The sequence below is a fragment of the Ursus americanus genome, chromosome 33 (assembly GCF_024610735.1).
Source record: "Ursus americanus isolate L20-20 chromosome 33, mUrsAme1.1.p, whole genome shotgun sequence".
Lineage (NCBI taxonomy): Eukaryota > Metazoa > Chordata > Mammalia > Carnivora > Ursidae > Ursus > Ursus americanus.
Window position 1 is genome coordinate 24,278,123 of NC_142159.1, and position 23,179 is coordinate 24,301,301.

At 50.4% G+C, this 23,179-nt stretch overlaps 1 long non-coding RNA gene across 3 annotated transcripts; it reads right to left on the minus strand.

Moving 5' to 3' along the window:
• Window positions 1-12,124: 12,124 nt before the first annotated feature.
• LOC123796183 (uncharacterized) lies at window positions 12,125-16,720 on the minus strand. Of its 3 annotated transcripts, none has more exons than XR_006780691.2 (6): window positions 16,275-16,720; window positions 15,700-15,761; window positions 14,587-14,767; window positions 14,295-14,434; window positions 12,917-13,104; window positions 12,125-12,312 (listed from the first exon to the last, which is right to left on the minus strand). It is a non-coding gene; the product is annotated as an uncharacterized LOC123796183 (long non-coding RNA). The 3 variants fall into 3 exon arrangements; XR_006780692.2 differs by having other exon boundaries at window positions 14,587-14,716; window positions 16,275-16,719; XR_015722852.1 differs by lacking the exon at window positions 16,275-16,720 and having other exon boundaries at window positions 15,700-15,827.
• Between the last annotated feature and the right edge of the window lie 6,459 nt (window positions 16,721-23,179).

Genomic DNA, 23,179 nt, shown 5'->3' on the forward strand with positions numbered 1-23,179 from the left:
CACACCTACGGAGGGGCCCAGGTGCTGGCAGCAAGCCCAGCCCCTGGCAGCCGAGCCTGGTGCCAGACCCGGAGGCGGCAAGCCCGACAGGTCGAACAGGTGGAGCCAGCCTTGCGGTCCGGTCCGAGGTCCCCAGTCCCCGGTCCTCCCTCAGCGCACAAAGCAAGTAACCCACCTTTCTTTTTTTTTTTCCTGCTGCTGGTTTAGTTCACTGTCAACTTCAGGGAACACTTACACCTTGAGAAAGACCTTTGGGATGAGTGGAGAAAATCATGAATTTGTTTCTAGAGGATTTACTCTGTTTGTGGGAAATCTGGCCTTGGCATTAGAAAAATATTTCTAATTGTCTGCTCCTTTGTTCTAAAAAGTAAACATCTTACGGAGCCTGGTTGCTTAACGGTGAGTGGAGGGAAGGCAAGGTCCAGAAACAGTATCTCGGGTGCTCAGTGATGCTTCTTGGAGGGCTGGGGACAGGGTTTTTAGTAAGTACGGATGGAAAGCCTGTGGTGGTTAGGTAGGCTGTTTTCCTTTTCCGTAAGGTGGGGGGTTGGGCTGGGGGCTGCCTCTGCCCTGAAGGGCCCAGTGTTAAATCGGGGCAGCACCCTCAGTCCCTACTCAGGGAAACATTTGGGGGGGCAGGGTTGGTTGTGCTGGGCTTCTTCCGAAACTCAAATTTATATTACAGCCTCTTGGGCTGGATTTTATTTTGAAACTGTGAAGTTCTGAAATCTCTTCTTGGGAAAGCCTGTCTCCGCATTTTAACCCCCACTGTAGTTAACCCTTAGTGTTTTGGGGGATTTCTGGCCTGAGGCCAGGAAGGGACCACAGGTCTAAAGAACAAACCTGCCCCCCCCCAGCCCCCGAACTGAGGACGTGGTTGAAAGTCTGAGCAGTCCATGGGCTCTCCTGTCTGCTGCCGTCATGGAACGTCACCCCTCAAGGTCACCAGGAAGGGCTCAGAGCAGGGGCCACCTGCCTGAACTGTCCTCACTTGGTCTACTTTTCCGAGGAGAGGACAGGAATGCTGTTTCTGCTGCTGTTGAACAGAGATGTTTTGTTAAATGGTTTCCTTTTTTTTTTTTAATTCCAAGGTAATCTGTAATGCCCAAATTGCTTAGATTATGGGATATATCAGTTAGAATTCTCTCCACTGTGAGTAAGAGACAAGTCCTACTCAAAATTACTTAAGTAATCAGGACAGTAAACATTTTACAAAATGTAAGTCCCGAGGTCGGCAGTTTCAGGGTGGGTTGTATCCAGTGGCCCGGGGATGTCAAGGAGTTGGGTTCTCTCCATATTTCTGCCCTGCCGTCCTCTGCATACTGACGTTGTCTTCCACCAGCTCCCTTCCCAGCCAGCCCTTCCTGGGCCTCTCTTGTTATGAGTGAGGGAATCCTTCCCCGAGCCCCAGCTGACTTTCCCACACATCCCATTGGCCACAGTGATGCCTCAGGCCCGGCCCCAACCATTAGGTGGCAAGGGAAGGGGCTGTGGGGATGGCATTCGTGAGGCATGTGGCTTAAGGAGGCGAGGCTGAGTTAACCTGAGCCAAGTCAGGGCCTGTGAGCGGGAGCAGAGGGGCATGGATTTGGGGCAGGCAACCAGGATCTGCTACATCGGAAACTTGAAATTTATTCAGATTTCTAACTGACTGGGGGGGTGTCAATAACTGACAATTACACTCACTCCTAAAATACATGTATTTTACACTCCGTTCTTAAGCCAAGGGCAGTTCTAGACAATCCTGGCATGTGCTGTTCACCTTTCACCTCCCAGACGGCCCCTTTCCCCAGTGAGAATCTGGGTTGGTGGTCCTCAGGCATGGGAGCTGTTCTCCCTCTCAGTGAACCTGCAGCTTCCTGGAGCTGGCTGTTTAAGCCCTCCATCTGGTAAGGACTAGAATAGGAAACCCTAAGGATTTTAAATATTCAGAGGCGTGAGATGAGTAAGTTGCCGAGTTCTGCAGAGGGCAGAGGCAATAGGCTTCTGGAGCCCCCAGGAGCCAGCAGACATGCTCGCCATTCACCCAGGACGCTGCAGGATCAGCTCAGGGAAAGGCAGGCACCAATATCACGACCAGGGACTGTGTGACCTTTTCTCTTTTCTCCAGGGCAGGCACAGGTGGCTCCTGAAATTCGGGAGAAACAGGGGTGCTGGCTGCCCCTCTGGGAAAGCTGGTTCCCCTTGACCTGGACTGACGATTTGAGGCTGAAAACATCCAAGTAAGTCTTTCGTGGCCTTGTCCCTGAGGTCTCGCACTCTTTTATTTTATCTTATTTTATTTTATTTTATTTTATTTTATTTTATTTTATTTTATTTTATTTTATTTTTTTACCTTGTATTTAGGCTGCTTTATTTTTATTTCTTTAAATTTTACTTGGTCAACATACAGTGCAGTATTGGTTTCTGGAGTAGAATTCAGTGATTCATCACTTAAATACAACACCCAGTGCTCATCCCGACAAGTGCCCTCCTTAATCCCCGTCGCCCATCTAGCTCCTCCCCCACACCCCTCCCTCCAGCAACCCTCAGTCTGTTCTCTGTCATTTCCCTCTCCTCCCCCCTTATATATGGTTACCTGTTTTCTTTCTTAAGTTCCATATGTGAGTGAGATCATATGGTATTTGTTTTTCTCTGACTTATTTCACTTAGCATAATACTCTCTAGCTCCACCCACATCGTCGCAAGTGGCAAGATTTCATTCTTGTTGATGGCTGAGTAATATTCCACCGTCTATATCTATATACCACATTTTCTTTATCCTTTCATCAGTTGTGGACATTCGGGCCCTCTCCATAGTTTGGCTATTGTTGATAATGCTACTATATACATTGGGGTCCATGTGTCCCTTTGAATCTGTATTTTTTATCCTTTGGTTAGATACCTAGTAGTACAATTGCTGAGTCCTAGGGAAGCTCTATTTTTAACTTTTTGAGGAACCTCCATATTGTTCCCCAGAGTGGCTGCACCAGCTTGCATTCCCACCAACAGTGTAAGAGGGTTCCCCTTTCTCCGCATCCTCGCCAACATCTGTTGTTTCATGCATTGTTAATTTTAGCCATTCTGACAGGTGTGAGATGGTGTCTCATCATGGTTTTTGATTTTATTCCCGGATGATCAGTGATGTTGAGCATCTTGTCATGTGTCTCTCAGCCATCTGCATGTCTCTTTTGGAAAAGTGTCTATTCATGTCTTCTGCCCATTTCTTCACTGGATTATTTGGTTTTGGGGTGTTGAGTTTGATAAGTTCCTTATAGATTTTGGATACTAACCCTTTATCAGATACGTCATTTGCAAATATCTTCTCCCATTCCGTAGGCTGCCTTCTAGTTTTGTTTTTCCTTCCTTCACTGTGCAGAAGCTTTCTATCTTGATTAAGCTCCCATAGTTCATTTTTGCTTTTATTTCCCTTGCCTCCGGCAACATGTGTAATAAGTTGTTATGGCCGAGGTCAGAGAGGTTTCTACCTATGTTTTCCTCTAGGATTTTGATGGTTTCCTGTATCCCATTTAGGTCTTTCCTCCATTTTGATTTTATTTTTGTGTATGGTGTAAGACAGTGGTCCAGTTTCATTCTTCTACATGTGACTGACCAGTTTTCCCAACACCATTTGTTGAAGACTGTCTTTTCCCATTGGGTATTCTTTCCTGCTTTTTCGAAGATTAGTCGACCATAGAGTTGTGAGTCATTTCTGGGTTCTCTATTCTGTTCCGTTGATCTATGTGTCTGTTTTTGTGCCAGTACCATACTGTCTTGATGATTACAGCTTTGTAATAGAGCCTGGAGTCAGGAATCGTGATGCCTCCAGCTCTGCTTTTCTTTATCAGGGTTGCTTTGGCTATTCCGAGTCTTTATACAAATTTTAGGATTGTTTGTTTTAGCTCCGTGAAAAATGCTGGTACTGTTTTGATAGAGATTACATTAACTGCATAGGTGGCTTTAGGTGGTATAGACATTTTAACGATGTTTGTTCTTCCAATCCATGAGCATGGAACACTTTTCCATTTCTTTGTGTCCTCTTCAATTTCTTTCTAAGTGTTCTATAGTTTTCAGAGTACAGACCTCTTTAGTTAGGGTTTGTTAGATATCTTATTGTTTTTGGTGCAATTGCAAATGGGATCAATTCCTTGATTTCTTTTTCTGCTGCTTCATTCTTGGTGCATAGAAATGGAACAGACTTCTGCACATCGATTTTATATCCTGCAACTTTGCTGAATTCATGTATTAGTTCTAGCAATGTTTGGTGGAGGCTTTCGGGTTTTCTGCTTACGGTATCATGTTATCTGCAAATAGTGAAAGTTTGACTTCTTCCTTACGGATTTGGATACCTTTTATTTCTTTTTGTTGTCTGCTGAGGCTAAGACTTCCAGTACTGTGTTAAAATGGTAAGAGTGGACATTCCTGTCTCGTTCCTGACTATAGGGGAAAGGCGCTCAGTTTCTCCCTATTGAGGACGATATTAGCTGTAGGTCTTTCGCATATGGCCTTTATGATGTTGAGATATGTTCTCTCTATCCCTACTTTGTTGAGGGTTTGTGTCAAGAAAGGATGCCATATTTTGTCAAATGCTTTTTCTGTATCTCTTGAGGATCAAATGGTTCTTATCCTTTCTTTTATAAATGTGATGTATCGCATTGATTGATTTGTGATTATTGAACCACCCTGGAGCCCAGGAAGAAATCCCACTTGATCGTGGTGAGTAATTCTTTTAATGCGCCATTGAATTCTCGATAATTGAGAATTTTTGCATCCGTGTTCATCAGGGATATTGGCCTGTAATTTTTAGTGTGAGATCCCCCACTCTGCAGGCAGGTTTCTCTCTGCCTAGGCTCTAACCTGGGTGGAAGTCACTCACAGATCTGGACAGGTCTCTGAAACTCCTCTGAGTTTCACTGTCACCTTCCTGCGGCTGGGTCAGGTTTTCTGGAGGTCAGTGCAAGAGCAGAAAAATTGCTACCAGCTTTCCACATCATTATGAAATGCAAGAGGACACTTAACTAAGGCTGGTGATAAAAAATCGTGGTAAAAATCATTGGATTCCTCTCCAAACCTGGCAGGGGAGGGAGCGTGTGGTGCAAAGCTGTGACTTGTTCTCAGCTTCTGCCCCCAGAACGGGCATCTTAAAAGTGCCTGCTCTCGTGGTTCGGAACTGCTCAGTTATAATTTTGCACAGCTGTGATTTCTTGCCCATCTCTTTCTTCATGGGTCCCCCAAGGCCCGAGACGTCCACCGCTTTCCCACCCTCCACCCTCCCCACCCAGCTTGGGGTCAGCACATGGTGGGTGCACAGTCAGTAGCTGATAGGTGCCGAAAATACATTTGTGCTTGCTGAGACATGTGCTGTAGGATTGGGAAGGTTTCCTGAATGAATTTCCACATCTCCTAGATGAAGAGGGCGTCTCTTTTTCCAGGATTTGGAACATGCAAGAGCCATGTTGCCAGAATCCACTTTTTCTTTAGTGCCTAAAATTCACGTGCTAGGAACTTAAAACTCCCTTGGTAGAGATGACTTCTGGTTTTCTTGTATCGCTCCCGGCTCCCTGGACCAGCGGCCCTGGCTCTGCAGCGAGAGGTGTTGGGCCTCCCCTGTTAGGAGAAACGAAGTGAAGGCAAAATCAGGGCTCTGAACCGAGCCCCTGGCCTTTTAAACACACAGGCCTTTTAAACGTCTTGTGTTAATGCAGCAGAAGCTCTCCTGGTAGTTGAACCAGAGGCCTTTCAGTAGAAGAGAATGTACATTCACATCTAAGTACGTTCACTCTGACCTTGGGTTGCAACTTTGCAGGAAAGTCTGACTTGGTCAAAGACTGCTGACTTGCGTGCTTTATACTTTATGGAACACAGTCAGATTTCATCCACTGACTGATTATTCACCCTTGCCTAATGTTCTGGCTTCGCCTCTCTGACTGGAAAAATTGTCCCTGAAGTCTAGGCCTCCCCTCTCTGACTGGGAAGATTGTCCCCAAAGTCCAAGCCTCCCCTCCGTGACTGGGAAGTTTGTCCCCGAAGTCCAGGCCTCCACTCCCTGACTGGGAAGATTGTCCCCGAAGTCCAAGCCTCCCCTCCGTGACTGGGAAGTTTGTCCCCGAAGTCCAGGCCTCCACTCCCTGACTGGGAAGATTGTCCCCGAAGTCCAAGCCTCCCCTCTGTGACTGGGAAGATTGTCCCTGATGTCCAGGCCTCCCCTCTCTGACTGGGAAGATTGTCCCCAAAGTGTAGGCCTCCCCTTTCTGACTGGAAAGGTTGTCTCTGAAGTCTAGGTCTCCCCTCTCTGACTGGGAAGATTGTCCCCGAAGTCCAGGCCTCCACTCCCTGACTGGGAAGATTGTCCCCGAAGTCCAAGCCTCCCCTCTGTGACTGGGAAGATTGTCCCTGATGTCCAGGCCTCCCCTCTCTGACTGGGAAGATTGTCCCCAAAGTGTAGGCCTCCCCTTTCTGACTGGAAAGATTGTCTCTGAAGTCTAGGTCTCCCCTCTCTGACTGGGAAGATTGTCCCCGAAGTCCAGGCCTCCCCTCTCTGACTGGGAAGATTGTCCCCAAAGTCTAGGCCTTCCCTTTCTGACTGGAAAGATTGTCCCTGAAGTCTAGGTCTCCCCTCTCTGACTGGGAAGATTGTCCCCGAAGTCCGGGCCTCCCCCTCTGACTGGGAAGAGTATCCCCGAAGTCCAGGCCTCCCCTCTCTGACTGGGAAGATTGTCCCCGAAGTCTAGGCCTCCCCTCTCTGACTGGGAAGATTATCCCTGAAGTCCAGGCCTCCCCTCTCTGACTGGGAAAATTGTCTCCGAAGTCCAGGCCTCCCCTGTCTGACTCGGAGGATTGTCCTCTCTGTCTGAGGACCCTGGACTCGGGAGGAAGAGGAAGGACCCCCTCCTGGCTACCATAAGTGCCAGATCAGCCCTGGTGCCTGGGGAGCAGCCTCCATAGGCAGACATCTTCACCCAGTACACTGCCTAGATTCAGAAAATGGGGTTCTGCATGGAAGTCGGGGGCAGGGGCTGCTTAGCAGTAGAAGATTCATCTGGTCTTGCTTTTCTGAGCCATCTTTTCCTTTGGTTCATTTTCTGAGCCAGAGAGTAGGCTGGATCCAAGAATTAGCAGTTCCGTTGTCTCCCTCCCTCTGTTAGTGCTTTCGACCTCTGCTGGGGTTCAGTGCTTGCCCCATCCCTGAGAAACACACAGCCACCATGCTGCCCTGACCTTGACAGCAGTCCCAAATGCCAGCCTGAGGCCAGCGAGTGCTCATGAGCCCGTTCCTGCCTCTCACACCACATCTTTGGAAGGGCCAGCCCGTCCCAAATGGTATTCTGTGCTCACAGATGCCAAGCACGTGGCTGTTTATTCCATGTAGCTGTCTACCATGGGGAGTCTGCTTCTGTTTTCAGTATTTGAGGGCCCTCTAACCTCGTCCAGCCAGCCTGGGAGTTAGGCTCCTGCTTGCCCCTGTGCTTACTTGAGGACGGTCACCGTAGAAAGTGCCATTGGCCCTCTCCCAGACCCGCTGGGTCAGAAGCTCTAGTGTGGAGCCAGGAATCACTCTTCACCAGAGCCTCCAGGTGATTCTTGGGCACAGTGCTCGAACCTGACAGACGTGTGCTGCTGGCACTTACCTTTGGGATAAAGTTGGACATATCAGAGGCATATTTTCCACACTTGGGTAAAAAGCTACAGTGAGAGTCTAGTCTGGCTTGCTTTTTAGGCAGGGCGTTATGGGTTCATCTGTTTGGGGCAGAAGACTAAGGTGAGAGTAGACTCCCGCCAACCCCCACTGGACGCTTAGCCGCCAAGGAAGGAGGCACTGTGTGCTTGTGTCCTGCGGGGGCAGGGGGAGGCCGCAGAGGGGCTTTCTCCTCTAGGGCAGAGACCGTGCCCACCTGTGAGCTGCTTTGATCCACAACAACTCGCCTGGAACCCATTTCTAGAACCTCCTGTACTGGGGTAGGGGACACAGTGACCACCCAAGAGCACCCCGGTATGTCCCCACCCCCACGCAGAAGAGGAACTGTCCGTCGGTGGTCCGCATCCGAAGCAGTTAGTGACTAGATATTCTAGCAGCCACTGTGATGAGCATCTCAAGGCGTCAGCTGGGCCAGCCTGGGGTACCCAGTAATTCAACCAAACACCGCGCTTCGTGCTGCGTGTGCGGATGTGGGTGGCACCTACGGTCGGTTGACTTTAAGTAAAGATTCTTCTCGATAACGTGGGTGGGCCTCATCCAAGCAGTTGAAAGGCCTTAAGAACAAAGCTGGGGTTTTCCTGCGGAGGAAGATTCCACCTGCGGACTGCCGTGTCAGCTCCTGCCCGAGAGCGGCCAGCCTGCCAGGCGGCCCTAGCCAGCCCCACAGTCATGTGAGCCAGTTCCTTGAAATAAATCTCCTCATCTGTATCTCCTTCTGCTTCCGCTTCCCCCGGGAGGATTCTGACTGCTCCACGCTGTCGGGGGCGCCCAGGATGGGGGAGCAGCCGGTGCCCTTGTTCTCTTGCTCCCTTTTCGTATAGCCACGTGGACCGAAGACAACTGTCCCTTCCTAACTTTTTCTCTTCCAGGGAAGTGCTGACTTGGGTTTTTTTTTTTCTCCTGGTCAGTGAGTCGCAGGCCAGCCCCGTTGGGATCTGTCGCCGGTCCCCGCTTTTCTCCGGTCCCATCCTTCCTGCCCCCATCCCCTTCCCAGCCACAGGTCCGCAGCGGCGGCAGAAGCGGCCTGCCCCTGAGTCATCAGCAGGGCCAGCTGTGAGTGTTTCTTTGGCAGTGTCTTAGCTGGTTGTTGTGAGTAATAGTGCAGGAAGCAATCAGCAAGTATACTGCCCTAGAAGTGCTGCACGTTGTTGGGCCCCCGCGGGAGGAGACGCGCGACAGGCGCCCGGAGCCCGCGCGACACGCCGGACCCATGGTGCTGGAAGCTCTGCTCTGCCATGTTAGTGGGTAAGGGCTTCGGGGGGGGGGTGGAAGCTCTCGGGGCCCATGGAGTGGCCTGCTCACGGATGTCGAGGGAAAGAAGCGCAGGGCTGGGGGTATGGGATGTTTCGGGGAGAAGTTGGCACATGGGAATGATAAAAGCCAGCATTTACAGAGCACTTAGTGTGTGTGAAGCCCTGTTCTAAGACTGGAAATGTCATCTCTGAGGAGCCGGGTCTGTTGGTACTTTTGTCTTATAGAGAAGAAAAATACTCGAAGTGCCAAAGTCATGAAGGATGTGGCCGACAGAAATGAGGGACAGGATTTGAACCCAGGCAGTCTGGCTTGAGAGTCCATATCCCTAACCGCTGGCGTACGCCGTTTCTCTTCCCCCACGAGGCACACCGTGGAGGCAGTCATTAGCTTTGGCGAACGTGCCTGGGTGGACATTAGGAAATGGGTCTGCCTTGGGGAGATGTTTCCTTTTCAGCCAAGGCCAGGCCCAAGATGTGGACGGGGAATGAGAAGTTGCTGGTGTTTCTGCCCCAGTGGCTGATGAGGAAGGTTCCTTCATGGGAGCTCAGCTAAAAGAGACTCTTAATTCTCTGGGTCCGCCCAGCCCCACCTGCAGATGCCAACTTTGAGCGCAGTGAGCTGTGCGGCCAGCTGGATTGCCACAGCAACAGGAAGTGGACCTGAGCCACCAGAGGTTGGAGAGCAAAGACACGCTGGTCACTTGGGCAGGTCTTGGACCACAAGGCACATCCGTGGGCTCCGGTGAGCCTGGGGAACCCATTAGTAGGCCCCACGCTTTGACAGAACCCACTGGAACCTTTGGTCCTTGCCTGTCTGCATTGGTTCCTTTGTGGCCTTCGATTGAGCTGTGAGTACTCCGGTTCTTCGTCCCACTGATTTTTTCCCATCCTCCAATCTAGTGCTTGTGGGAATTCACACAAGTCTGAGAGGTGAAGCGGGGCGTTGGTGGTTTACCCGTCTGACCCCATTGACTAAGACAAGCTTCGAGGGCCCATGAGAGGATAGGGCTTCTGGTACCTTTGATGCAGGCCAAGGACAACACCTGCTGTGACCCCCCCCCCCCAGCCTCCTCTTGCGGCCCCTGCCCTGCTCATGCCCACCTGCCTGGACCCCATCTTTTTTGGCTCTGTCTGGCCGACCTCAGTGCTTTCTAGTGCTGGGCGGGAGATGAGCCTGTTTCCATTTGGACCACTTTATGTAAGTCAGAAGACCCCTTAGAAAGGTGTTCTGGGTATAACCTTGGCCTGGAGATGTCTCCTCTGTCCAAGCCAGCCCTCTCTCTCTTAATGCTAGAGAGCAAAGTGGGCAGCCAGGCTCTCTCCAGCAAACCGGATTCCTGTGGGAATTGTTCTGTTTCTCCTCGGCGCTCAGAGGGCTTGCTTCAGAGAGGGCCCCTTTGTAACGCACATTGGACTGGCCACGCCCGTGCCCACTTGGCCACACATTCCGCACTGCTCCCCAGGCCCGTGGAGCCGGGTGTGGGCTGAAGTGGGGCCGATGGAATGCCCGGAATGCCGGCTGCAAGGACAGACCAACACTCAGATCCCTCAGGGGAGTTTGACCAAGGCAGCATTTGGGATGGCTTCTGAGCCGAAGTCTTTACATTTTTCCCAGTTTTAGGCAGAGGTGAAGAATGCCTGCCTCCTCCCAACCACCAATTGACTCAGGGTCTTGAACGTTTAAATTAAAGGGACCACACTCTCGGATTGTGATCTGAGTGGCCTGTTGAGTTCAGGTGAAATGATTTGCGAGTAACCTCTTTCCGTGTCTAGCTTTGCTTTTCGTTAGGCCAACACAGAAGCCGGAAAAATGGTGCTTCTCGGATACAGTTCAGGTGCAGAAGTTCCTAGATAATAAGGAAGGAAACAAACAGCAGGTTTGTGGGAAAGCGATGTCTTTGTGGCAGTTTATTTCCGCAGCTTTAGCGAAGACATGCAGGACATGCTCTGGCATCATTGTATCTGACCGTAGTGGGGAAACGTACTTGGATATGTATCTAGCTCTCTATCTTTCTAGAACTTCTGTGGAGACCGGCAGGGCGGTGCTGACTCTGAGAATGGGTTTAGAGTGGATTGGGACAAAGGGGGGGCTACTTCTCTCTCTCTCCCTCTCTCTCTCACACACATACACACGTGTGCGCACACACGCACGTGCACACACATGCACACTGGGCATGGATTTGGGGGCAGCCACATGATAAGTCAGTAGCTCTGGTGACATCCCTGTGCCCTGCACCCTTGGCCCTCCCCGAGCCTCCCTTTGCTGTCCCCTAATAGCAGGGTTGGCATCATGGGTGTGTCACCTCTGCCACCTTAGCTGGGCCTGCCTTTGGACTGTCACCAAATTGAAATTTGTAGTAATTTTTGGACAAGGGTATCCTGCGTTCTCATTTTGCCCATGAAATTTCTGACAATCAGCCTTCCACAGGCTTTCAGGCTGCAGGTCACGAGGACTCTGTTGTCCCACATCAAACTCGTGACCCAGTAGGGGATCAGGCCTTGGTGCCCACTTGCCAGGAGGTCCTGGCACAGAGCAGACGCTCCAGCAAAAGATGGTGAGTAGAGCTGAGTGGGACCAGAATCCTCCCTCCGGCTGAACCCAGGGCCCGCTGCGGGATTCAGGTAGGGAACTCAGGTCCTGTGCATGGGGCTGCCTCTGGCGGTCATCAGAAACTGTGGTTCATCAGGATTTGGGGAAGGATTTTGTTGCTTTGGTGAATTGTGTCTGTTTGGGGATTACATGTATTTGCTAGGGCTGTTCTAGCAAAGAACCACAGACTAGGTACCGGGAACAACAACAATTTGTTTTCTCGCCGTTCTGGAGGCTAGAAGTCCAAGATCAAGGTGTCAGGAGGGCTGGTTCCTTCGGAGGCCTCTCTCCTGGCCTTGTAGACGGCCATCCTCCCGTGTCTTTACATGGCCTCCCCTCTGTTTCCACCTGTGTCCAAATTTCCCCTTTTTATAAGGACACCAGTCGTACTGGATTAGGACCACCCTGATGACCTCATTTTAACTTAATCATCTCTTTAGAGAGAGTCTTCAAATAAGGTCACGTCCTGAGGTTCCAGGGGTTAGAATTTCAACATATGAATGGGGGGAGGGACACAGTTCAACCTGTCTTGGGTTTTTCTGGACACTTCAAAATCTTGTTTTCACCACTCAACAGTATCTTTCCAGTCTGAGAAGGTGAGAAATCATTGACTCCTGAGTCCTTTCTCCAACACAGGAAGAAGCAACAGAAGACTCCCTGGCCAGTAGACTGTGGCCGTGTGTGGTTGCTCAAGGGTGTGAGGCGTGGGTTACTTAATACCGCCTTCCAGAAAGACACAGGAAGAGTGATGGTACAGACGATGGGAGCCAGCTGTTCCCCGAGTCCTGCGGGGCCTGAGCGAGAGGAAATGAGTGTGAGCAGGAGGATTCTGGTCAGAACGGGGAAAAGACCTTCAGGCCTGGGGGTGGGATTGGAGGTGGGGGGTGGCAGGCTGAGGTCGGGAGAGCAGGAAGTGTGGTCTGGAGACCCGCACTCAGTCACCTGGGGTGTCCCAGGAGGCAGGGCCAGGCTTATAACGGCGGCTCCCAAAGGGCCCTCGAGCTTTGGGAGCCCTAAGACTCTGGGCTAGGCCTAGGCATCTGTACGCTTCAGAAGCTCCCCACATGAGGTGACAATTATTGAAGCCAGTTCATGGCTTTCTGGGGGTTCATAGACTTTTGTACTTGCTTGAAATTTTCCGTAATTAAATTTTATGTATTTATTTTTTTTAAGACAGAGAGGGGCATCTGGCTGGCTTAGTCAGTAGAGTATGGGATTCTTGATCTCAGAGTTTAAGTTCGAGCACCCCATTGGGTGTAGAGAGTACTTCAAATTTTAAAAAGAGAGAGGGGGCGGGGAGAGAAAAGGGAGGAGAACTCCCAGGAGCTTCTGCCAGCCCTGGTTAGGACAAAGATGGGAGGGAGGAAGCATTGAACCTGCCCCTGGGCTTCCCCTGACCTGGGGGGGAAGCAGCGCCTCCTGGTGGCGAGAGGCGACACTGCTCACATGGCCGGATCATGACTGGCTGTCGGGGTCCAGGACAGTGTGTGTCCCAGGAAGATGGCAGAGGGAGAAGCCAGGCAAACCCTCACAGCAGGCTCTTAACGTTTGTTATACCACAGACCCCTGTGCCCATCTAGTGATGCCTGTGGATCGAAAAGATAAAGGCGAAAAATAGAATACCTGGGATTACAAAGCAGAACAATTATAATGCACTGTAATTATCAAAATAGTTGATAAAGCCGAACTTGTAGGGTAGATATGTGCCCCTTATCAGCATATATTTTTTAAATATTTTATTTATTTATTTATTTGATATAGAGAGAGTCAGCCAGCGAGAGAGGGAACACAAGCAGGGGGAGTGGGAGAGGAAGATGCAGGCTTCCCGCCAGGCAGGAAGCCGGATGTGGGGCTCGATCCCAGGACCCTCGGATCAGGCCCTGGGCCGAAGGTAGACGCTTAACGACTGAGCCACCCAGGTGCCCCTATCAGCATATTTTTTTAAAGATTTTATTTATTTGTCAGGGGGAGAGAGAGCACAAGCAGGGGGAACAGTGGGCAGAGGGAGAAGCAGGCTCCCCGCTGAGCAGGGAGCCCAGTGCGGGACTCGATCCCAGGACCCTGGAATCATGACCCAAGCAGAAGGCAGATGCTTCACTGAGTGAGCCACCAGGCATCCTCCTTATCAGCATATTAAGTGAGATCTGGCAGAAGCTGGTCTAATAATGACTATCATTTAAAAAAAGTGATGAGCATTAGTGGCATTTTGAGAAATCTGCATACATGATATGAAAATGTCTGCAATTTCTGTTGCTAACAGAATCCCAGGTACTGTGAAAAACTCCTGGGACCTGCTGCCCACATTTGTCCGGAAAGGAAATGCTAGGTTCCTGTGGGAAGTTGCTAAAAGCTTCGTACCTAGTCACCCCCTAGGCTCCTGGCCTGTGGATAAGAACCCTGCCATGGAAAGGCAGTCAGGGACACACCGCACCTCCCTCGCCACGGCTCAGGTGAGCTTCGTGTGGCTGCTGCGTATTCCTGTCATTCATTCCACAGACACTGACAGAGGGCCCACCGAGTGACAGACACCGTGCACGACATAGCCCGGGTCCCTGCCCTTATTGATCACACATTCTGTGGAGAGACAGGTGACAAATAATACATAGATCCCGTGTTCCTGTTGAATACAATAGTTAATATATAACAATGTTTCCTGCATAAATGTTAAATAATTCTTTATAGCCAACATTTTCTCTTAATCCTGTTTGCTTTAAAGCCGAGTTTTCAACCTAGTGAAGCCCAGGGTCCCTCTTTCTAAAAGCAAAAGAAATCTTACCTCTTCTGGAAGATTCTGAAGGGCTTCTGGGAAGGAGGGCTGCTCATGGCTTTTATCTGCTCTCCAAAATCTTTAAGAGTCACTCCTTATTCACAGAAGCACTATTCACAATGGCCAAAAGGTGGAAATGACCCACATGTCTGTCAACAGATGAATGGACAAGCAAAATATTCATACAGTGGAGTATAGTTTGGCCATAAAAGGAAATTCAGTGTTGTACACAGTCTATAACGTGGGTAGACATGGAAGATTTTATGGTAACAGAAAGAAGCCAGATACACAAAAACACTACCTGTTATCTGGTTCAGTTGGTGTGAAACGTCCAGAAAAGGCAAATCCATGGAAACAGAAAGTAGACGAGAGGTTGCCAGAGTTGGGGAGACAAGGCAGTGAGGAGTTACTGCTTAAGGGGTCCCGAGTTTCTGTTTGGGGTGATGAAAAAGTTTTCGAAGTAGTGGTGATGCTTCCATGATCTTGTGAATGTCATCGATGCCACCGATTTGTGTACATAAAAGTAGTTAAAATAGCAATTTTTTATGTGATATATATTTTACCGCAGTTTAAAAAAAAGTCACTGCTTAAAGACATCTTTCTGGTTACAGCGAGTCACCCTCTTATCCCCAGCCATGCAGTGCCCCAGGCTTCCAACCTCAGTCCCTGGGAGCTCTCAAGTCTCGTGGCTTCCATGCTGCCTTTATGCTGACTGCCTCCAATTTCTGTCTCCAGATAGGGCCTCCCCTAGAACTCCAAACACCCCCCCACCACCACTTGGCTTGTCCAACGGTAATGTAATGTGTCCAGAGCCAACCCCCTGCTGTTGCCTCTCCATAAACCTGCTCCCTTCCGTGAAAAACAACTCTGTCCTTGCATCTTAGAAGTCTAGAATCTTCCCTGACTCCTCATGGGCTCACACTCAACATCTGAGCCTCCAGTAAATCCTATCCTTTCTGCATCCAGAACGTATCCATGACCTCAGACTCTACCGTCCCTCACCTAGATGATGCAGGGGCCTCTGAGTAGCCCGAGGCAGACCTCTGCTCAGCCCTCCAGTGGCTCCCGTGTCCCTCAGTGTGTAAACGCTAAATCCATCACGTTGACCAAGGGCCTTGTGTGTTCTCTCTGCCTCTGTCCTCTCCCTCTCTGTCACTGGCCAACCACAGTGGCTCCTTGCTGTTTCCTGAACACAGAAGCCATGCTCATCCTCAGGGCCTTTGCACATGCTCTTTCCTCTGCCTAGGCTGCCCTTCCCCTGCGTGTCCCAATTCTCGCTCTCTCACTTCAGGACCTTGTCAGACGCCATCCCATGGAGTCACCTTCTCTGGACACCTGTAGGAAGCACCCCCATCACCATCCCCCCAGCACACCCTGGCCCTATTACCTGGCTTTACTCCTCTCCCACACTTACCACCATTAGACATTGTGTATTTGTTGATTGTGTATCCTCTCTCTCGACCAGAAGGTAAACTCCTGGAAGGCAGGATTTGGTTTTGCTCAGGGTCGTAACTTCGGATAATTAGCAGCGTCTCAGTAGTATGTGTGGAATGAATAAATTAGTGGAACCCTTTGATTCACTGAAATTACACAATATTCTTCAAACACTACTTGCCAGCACTAATAAGTTACTGGACATATGTATAATAATTCCACTTTACGAAATAAAACCCTGGGCTAAAAACCCCCAGACCATTTTCCTTGTATTGGTTGTTTTTTTGTTTTTGTGTTTTTAAAGACCTTCTTTTCCAGCAATCTCTACACCCCCTGTGGGGCTTGAACTCACAGCCCCTAGATCAAGAGTCACGTGCTCCATGGACTGAGCCAGCCAGGTGCCCTGTGTTGGTTGTTCGTATGGGTTAAGGCACAGACCGGGAGGCTGTAATAAAGAGCCCCCCGTATCCAGTGGCTCCAAGGAAACGGATGTTTCTTTCTCCCTCGAACACCAGGGGAGTGTGCCCGGTGAGCAGGGGACTCAGCAGCACCCACCTTTCAGGGACCTGGGTTCTTTCCATCCTCCTCCACCTTCCTGTAGATCACGTTCCTGGTCTGCAGGTCCACACTGTGTGGCTGGCCTCGGTGCCTCAGCATTCCAATGAAAGGAAGGGGCGAGGGTGGGAGGCCATGTGCCGTGTTTTAAGGCCCACGTTTAGAAGCAGCCTGTTGGGGGCACCTGGGTGGCTCAGTCGTTAAGCGTCTGCCTTTGGCTCAGGACCTGATCCCAGGGTCCTGGGATCAAGCCCTGCATCAGGCTCCTCCACTGGGAGCCTGCTTCTTCCTCTCCCACTCCCCCTGCTTGTGTTCCCTCTCTCACTGGCTGTCTCTCTCTCTGTCAAATAAATAAATAAAATCTTAAAAAAAAAAAAAAAAGAAGCAGCAGCCTGTTGCTGCCACTCACTTTTCGTGGGTGAGTCCTAGTCACGTGACCACGCTAGCTGCCAGGGGCTCCCGGAAAATAGTCTCTGGCTGGGGCGCCATGTGCCCAGCGACTACTGGCATTGCCAAGGAAATAGCTGCTGTTGGCTCCATTTTAGAGATGAAGAAACTGAGTCTCAGAGAAGTGAAATTACTTAAGTTGGTGCCACTAGCAAATGTAGGCCTTCTGGCCCCAAGCCCAGGGCTCTGTCTAACCCCCAAATAGCCCCTTATTCACAACCTTGTGAATTTTCTGCCCTTACATTAGATGAGGCACTGGAGGCTTGGCAAGGTGGAGTGGCCCCTTTTCGGTCACGTGGTGTACCCGTTTGCTGTCCCTGTGTAACAAATGACACAAACTTGGTGGCTTCTAAGAACACCAGGTTATTTTCACAGTTTCTGTAGGTCAGAAGGCGGTGGTGACTCCACTGGGTCTTGTGCTCTGGGTGGGGCACTCCTGGCTCTGGCCGGCTGTGTCGGCTCCCTGCGCAGGTGGCTGTGGGTTCATGCCGTCATCATTTCCCAGCAGCCCCTGCACTGCCTTCCCTGGTGCACAGGCCCGCTCAGGACATTGTAGCCGGCAGTGGGATCCCCACGTCAGGTCCCCCTTCTAGGAATCCCCCCCACTCCTCCCATTTCTCTGACTTCCTCTTTTGCTATTAGCCAAGAAAAACCTGCTTCTTTTGAAGGGCTCTCCCAACTGGGCCAGGCCCACCTGGATAATCCTTGCATCTTGAGGTCCACTGACATCGGACCTGACTCCGTCAGCTCGGGCTGCTGTGACAAAATACCACAGACGCGGCGGCTTAATTAATAGACATTGATGTCTCGTGGTTCTGGAGGCTGGAAGTCCCAGAGCAGAGTGCTGGCCGATTTGGTTCCTGGAGGGAGACCACTTCCTCGCTTATGGACAGATGGATGCCTTTTGCTGTATCCTTCCAAGGCTGACAGAGAGGAAGCAAGTCTTCTGGTGTCTCCTCTTAACACGGCTGCTAATCCCATCACGGCCGTCCCACCCCCAGGACTTCATCGAAGCCTAATCACCTCCCAAAGGCCCCCCGCCCCCTAATACCATCATATTGAGGGTTAGGTCTTCATATGGATTTAAGGGGTGGGGAGGACAGGGGATGGGTTGGGGGGAACAAACATTCAGGGCCTAACAGGCCTTTGATTACATCTTCAAAATTCCCTTGCAGCAGCTTTTCGATTACTGACGATTAAATAACCAGAGGACAGGGATCTTGGGGGGAAGGGACTTGGTCTTTGGAATTCTGCCTCCCAGCTGGGGTCAGGACAGAAGTGCAAGATGACAACTTGGGTCTTCACTGCACCACGAGAGCTCTCTCCCGGGGCCAGCAGTGTGCTGCAAGGCAGAGCCGCCTGCCAAGTGAGTCCCTAAGTAGAGGCCACCTCCAGTGGCTTAGCTCTTTAACGGATCCAAGTGTCTGGGAATCCAAGTGTGGGGGCCCAACCCAGGGGCTCCTCAAAACCAAGGCCCTCCAGATTTCTGTAGGCAGGAGGGCTGGGTGCACAGAAAGCCAGGGGCAGCAGCTTTCAGAGTTTGGGGGTGGGGGTGGGGAGGGGGAGGCTCGAGGTGTTGGGAGAGAGTTTGAATACAACCCACTGAGACTCCAGGGCTTCTGTAGGAACACAGACCCCCCAGATGGTGCCCCTTGAAGAGGGAGGAGGCCAGAAACGTGGCTGGTCAGGCTTGTCCTGGTCTTTCAACTGTGTGGCCCAACGGCCTTGTGAGCATGTCAGTGGTTGCACAACCTCCTTTGGGGGTGGGGGAGTACAGAAAGGGCCCCGCATGGGCCAGGTTCCTCTTCCACAGCCATTCCTCACTGTGGTACTGGGGCAGGAAGGGGCAAGATGGGCCATATTCACCTCCAAACAGGGAAATGAGAAAGGTGGCCAGCCCACATTTCTACCAGCAACATAAGGAAAAGTCCCTCTTCTGTTCTAGTTTTTATTTTATTTTTTTTTAAGATTTTATTCATTTAACAGAGACAGCCAGCGAGAGAGGGAACACAAGCAGGAGGAGTGGGAGAGGAAGAAGCAGGCTCCCAGCGGAGAAGCCTGATGTGGGGCTCCATCCCAGAATGCCGGGATCACGCCCTGAGCCGAAGGCAGATGCCCAACGACTGCGCCACCCAGGTGCCCCTGTTCTAGTTTTTAAAATCACATACACGAAGGGGCGCCTGGGTGGCTCAGTCGGTTAAGCATCCGGCTATTGATTTCGGCTCAGGTCATGATCTCAGGGTCCTGCAAGAGCCCGGTGTCGGGCTCCATGCTCATCGAGGAGTCCGCTGGAGGATTCTCTCTCCCTCTTTCTCTGCCCCTCCACCCCCACTCTCTCTCTAAAAATAAAGCGATATTTAATCACGTACACAGCTTGTTACTCAGGTAGGCGTTAGGCTCGGAAAATTGCTCAGGGCTCCTCTGATTTAGAGATGTCAGATTGTCACCCCTTTTGCAGTTGTCCGAGGAGGACTGGGGTGGGAGGAGCGGAGAGAAGCAAACCAAAGCCAGTCTGCCTCTGGCGCCACTGGCCATGGTTACGGGGCCTCTCCACGTCTGGGCCCCTCATTCTGCAGTCAGGATATTTTAGTGCAGGGAAGGCTGTCACCATGAGCCAGGGCCTTGGACGTGCAACAGCAGACAACCGCCAGCTCACTTGGCGCAAACTCTGGAGAGACAACTTGGGGTCAAAAGAAGACTCCATCCGAGTTTCTTACCAATTCCCCAAGGGGGGGGGGAGGGAGGATTGGGAGACCAGAAGTAGAAAATGTGGCTATTAGGACATCACATTCCCTGCGGGATGGGACGTCGGTGACGGCCCGGAGCCTGAGGTTTCTCTGGGTCCACTGTGGGTCAGGCCTCCCTGGGGGACCAACAGCCCCTGGGATAGGAGAAGCAGAGCCCAGGAGTTCTGTGGAGAGGTGGGGAGCCAGGAGTCACTGGCTCCCTTTGGTGGAGACCACACTCAGTGGCTTAAAATCACCCAGCAACTTGGCAGTCATAAGTCTCACTTCCTGCTTAATGTCCGGACCCACGGGGCAACTTCAGGGAGCTCAGGCTATGGAAAATTAGCTACAGGCTTAATTGGAAGTGATCTGAAGCTATATCATTGCATGTCTTCCCCCCCCCCCCCCATTTGTCCCTACAGTGGGTAGTCTGAATGGTTCTTTGAATGTTGTTTCCCAGTGTGAAGAAAACCAAGCGATCTCCTGATCAAACTTGCCTATGAAATAGCCAGCCACTCACCTGGGAAGGTGGGCAAAGGGCCTTCACCTCAATAAAGCAGGAAAGATATAGTCAGGCTTGGTCTGTGACACAGTAGCTTGCCAGACCTCTCCTAACCCCTCTTGTCCCCCAAATACCCAAAAGATTAAATGACTCTGACCTTGGTGGGAGACAGGGGCAGTCCATTCCAGGCTCTTGCCCGGCCATGTGCCAAAGCCCAGGGCTGGTTGCATAACCCAAGCCTAAAACTTCATATCCGTAAAAAGCTGCGAGGCTTCATTGACCGCCCTCTCTGCTAGAGTCTGTTCATTATCTGGGGTCCTCTCGGGAGGAGGCCAGGGACTTCTGAAGTGAATCAGAAGGAACACAGCTGCTCTTCTGCTCTGCAAAGACCATGAATATGCTTGCTCAAGCTTCTGAGAATTGTTTTTAGTAAATTGCTTTTCTGGTTAAAAAAGAATATATGCTCATTCCAGCATTGCTAGTAACGGCCCAAACCTGGCAGCAACCCACATGTCCAAAAGCGGTAGGATGGATACATATATTAGCCATACAACAGAATACCATACAGTGATTAAAAGGAATACTATATGTAGTGATCAAATACATGAGCTTGTGTGAGAATGTCGAGCAGAAAAATAGAAGACACAAAGGGAAGATAGAGCGTGATTCCACTGATGGAAGGTTCAAAACAGGCAAACTATGCCCTTTTGTTTAGGGATGCATACACGCGTGGTTTCGTAAAAAGCAAGGAAGTGACTGAAGAGGTAGAAAGGTTTGGGGGAGGTTTCCGGTTGCTGGAAATGTTATATTTCTTGCTCTGGGCGGGTTTTTGTTGTATAATATCAGATTGTACTTTGTATTTTAGGTAATTTTCAGTATGCATATCTCAGAATACAGTGTTTTTAAAAGTTAGATCCAAAAAGGCCTATGTCTAGGATAATCTTTGCCTTTTATGAATCAAATGTAAAAGCAAATCTAATGTACACTGAAAACTACAAAACATCACTGAAGGAAATTAAGGACAACCTAGATAAATGGAAAGACATCCCATGTACATGGATAAGAGGATTTAATATTATTACAATAGCATTATCCCCCCGATTTATATACAAAGAAATCCCTATCAAAATCCCAGCTGGCTTTTTCTTTTTTTCTTTTTAAAGAAATAGAAACACTGACCCTCAAATTGATACAGCATTGCAAGGGACCCTAAACAGCCACAATAATATTGAAAAAGAAAACCAACATTGGAGGACTCACACTTCCCCATTTGGAAACTTACTGCAAAGCTACAGTAACCAAACACTGTTGTACTGGGAAGGAAGGAAATACAGGTGTCAATCTTCATGAGCTGGGACAGGCAGTGGGTACTTGGATAGGACACCAAAAGCACAGCAACCAAAGGGGAAAAAATAGGTCCATTGGACACTGTCAAAATAAAAACTTTTGTACTTCAAAGGAAATCATCAAGAAAGTGAAAAGACAACACAGAGAAGGGGAGAACATTTTTGTAAGTCATATTTCTGATGAGAGTCGGGTATCCAGAAATACAAAGAACTCCTACCCCTCCATACAAAAAACAAACAAACAAACAAACAAACAAACAAACAAAAGAAGAGGCAGGGGAACGGAATAGACCAGCACTTCTCCAGCAAGGATGTTCGAAAGATCAACCAACACATGGAAAGATGTGGAACCACATCACGACTAACTAGAGAAATGCAAATCAAAGCCGCAATGAGAGACCACTTCACACTCTAGGATGGCTAGAATCAAAAAGACAGATGAGAAAAAGCGTTAGGAAAATGGAGAGAAATCGGCACCCTGCATTGCTGTAGGAATATAGAAAGTTGCAGCCAGTTTGAAAAACAGTCTGGCAGTTCCTCAAAAAGTTAAACACAGAGTTACCATATGACCAGCAATTCTATTCCTAGGTACATACCCAAAGAATTGAAAACATGTGTCCACACAAAAACTTGTACACAGAGGTTTATAACAGCATTATTCATAATAGCCAAAAAGTGGGCTATCAACATATAAAAATAACAAATGTGGTGTATCCAATGGAATATTGCCTGGCCATAAAAATAAATGAAGTATTGATACAAGCCGCAATGTGGATGAACCTTGAAACCATGGCAAGTGAAAGAAATCAGTCAAATGAGGACTTACTATCTGATTCCACGAATGCGAACGCTCGGAATAGGCAAACCCACAGGCACGGAACGAGGGCTAGGGACCGCCTGGGGCTGAGGGGAGGGAGTAAACGGAAGGTGACTACGAACAGTTCCTTTTCCAGGTGATGAAACCCTTGGGGAATTAGATAATGACGGTTGCACAGACTTGTAACAGTTGCACAGACTTGTGAATATTCTATAAACTATGGAATTGTACATTGAAAAGGTCCAATTTTATGGTATATGAATGATATCTCAATAAAAAAGATACAAAATTTTCAAAAAAGTAAAAACCAACAAATCGGGAATTAGTATTTCATTACAAAATAAAACCTAATAAGCTTGACTTTACCAAATCGCGCGCTCATTGTAAGGAAAAAAGAAAACACTCCCTTCCCAAAGCAACCATCACGACCCTGTGAACAGTGCGGGTACCGCTGGATAAGGAAGGACGATCGCACTCCAAGGTTGTTTTGTTACTAGTGTAAAGAATGCCTCCGTCTCCGTCCCTCACCCAACACACACACCGCACACCAGCTGGCTGAACGGAAGGTAACACTAGCCCTAAAAATGACAGTCCTTCCCTCTCCAGAACGGGACGTCCTAGCCGTTTGGCTAGAGCAGGGGTGGCCCTGGCGCGGCAGGCTGGGAGCAAGATGCCCGGGCGGCGCGCGGGGCCGCGGGTGGGGACTTGGGAGCCACAGGGTGGAGCCTAGAGGGCGCGGGGGCGTGGCTCAGGGTGGGGAGGCTCGGGGTCCAGGAGCCCCGTCACGGACCGCGCGCTAGGGCCAAGGGGTGGGCAGTGGGGGGCGCGCGGGCCGGCCCGGGACCCGAGGCGGTGGAGGGCGCGGGGCGGAGGGGGGCGGGGGCGGGGCACATGGGGCCGGGGCCGGTGCACATGGGGCCGGGGCCGAGGCGAAGGGTGCCGGGGTCAGGGGCGGAGCGCGGGGGGCGGGACGCGGAGGGCGCAGGGGCCGGGGGCGGTGGCCGAGGGCGGGGCGCGGAGCGTGCGGGGGTGGAGCGCGGAGGCTGGGGCGGGGCGCGGGGCGGGGC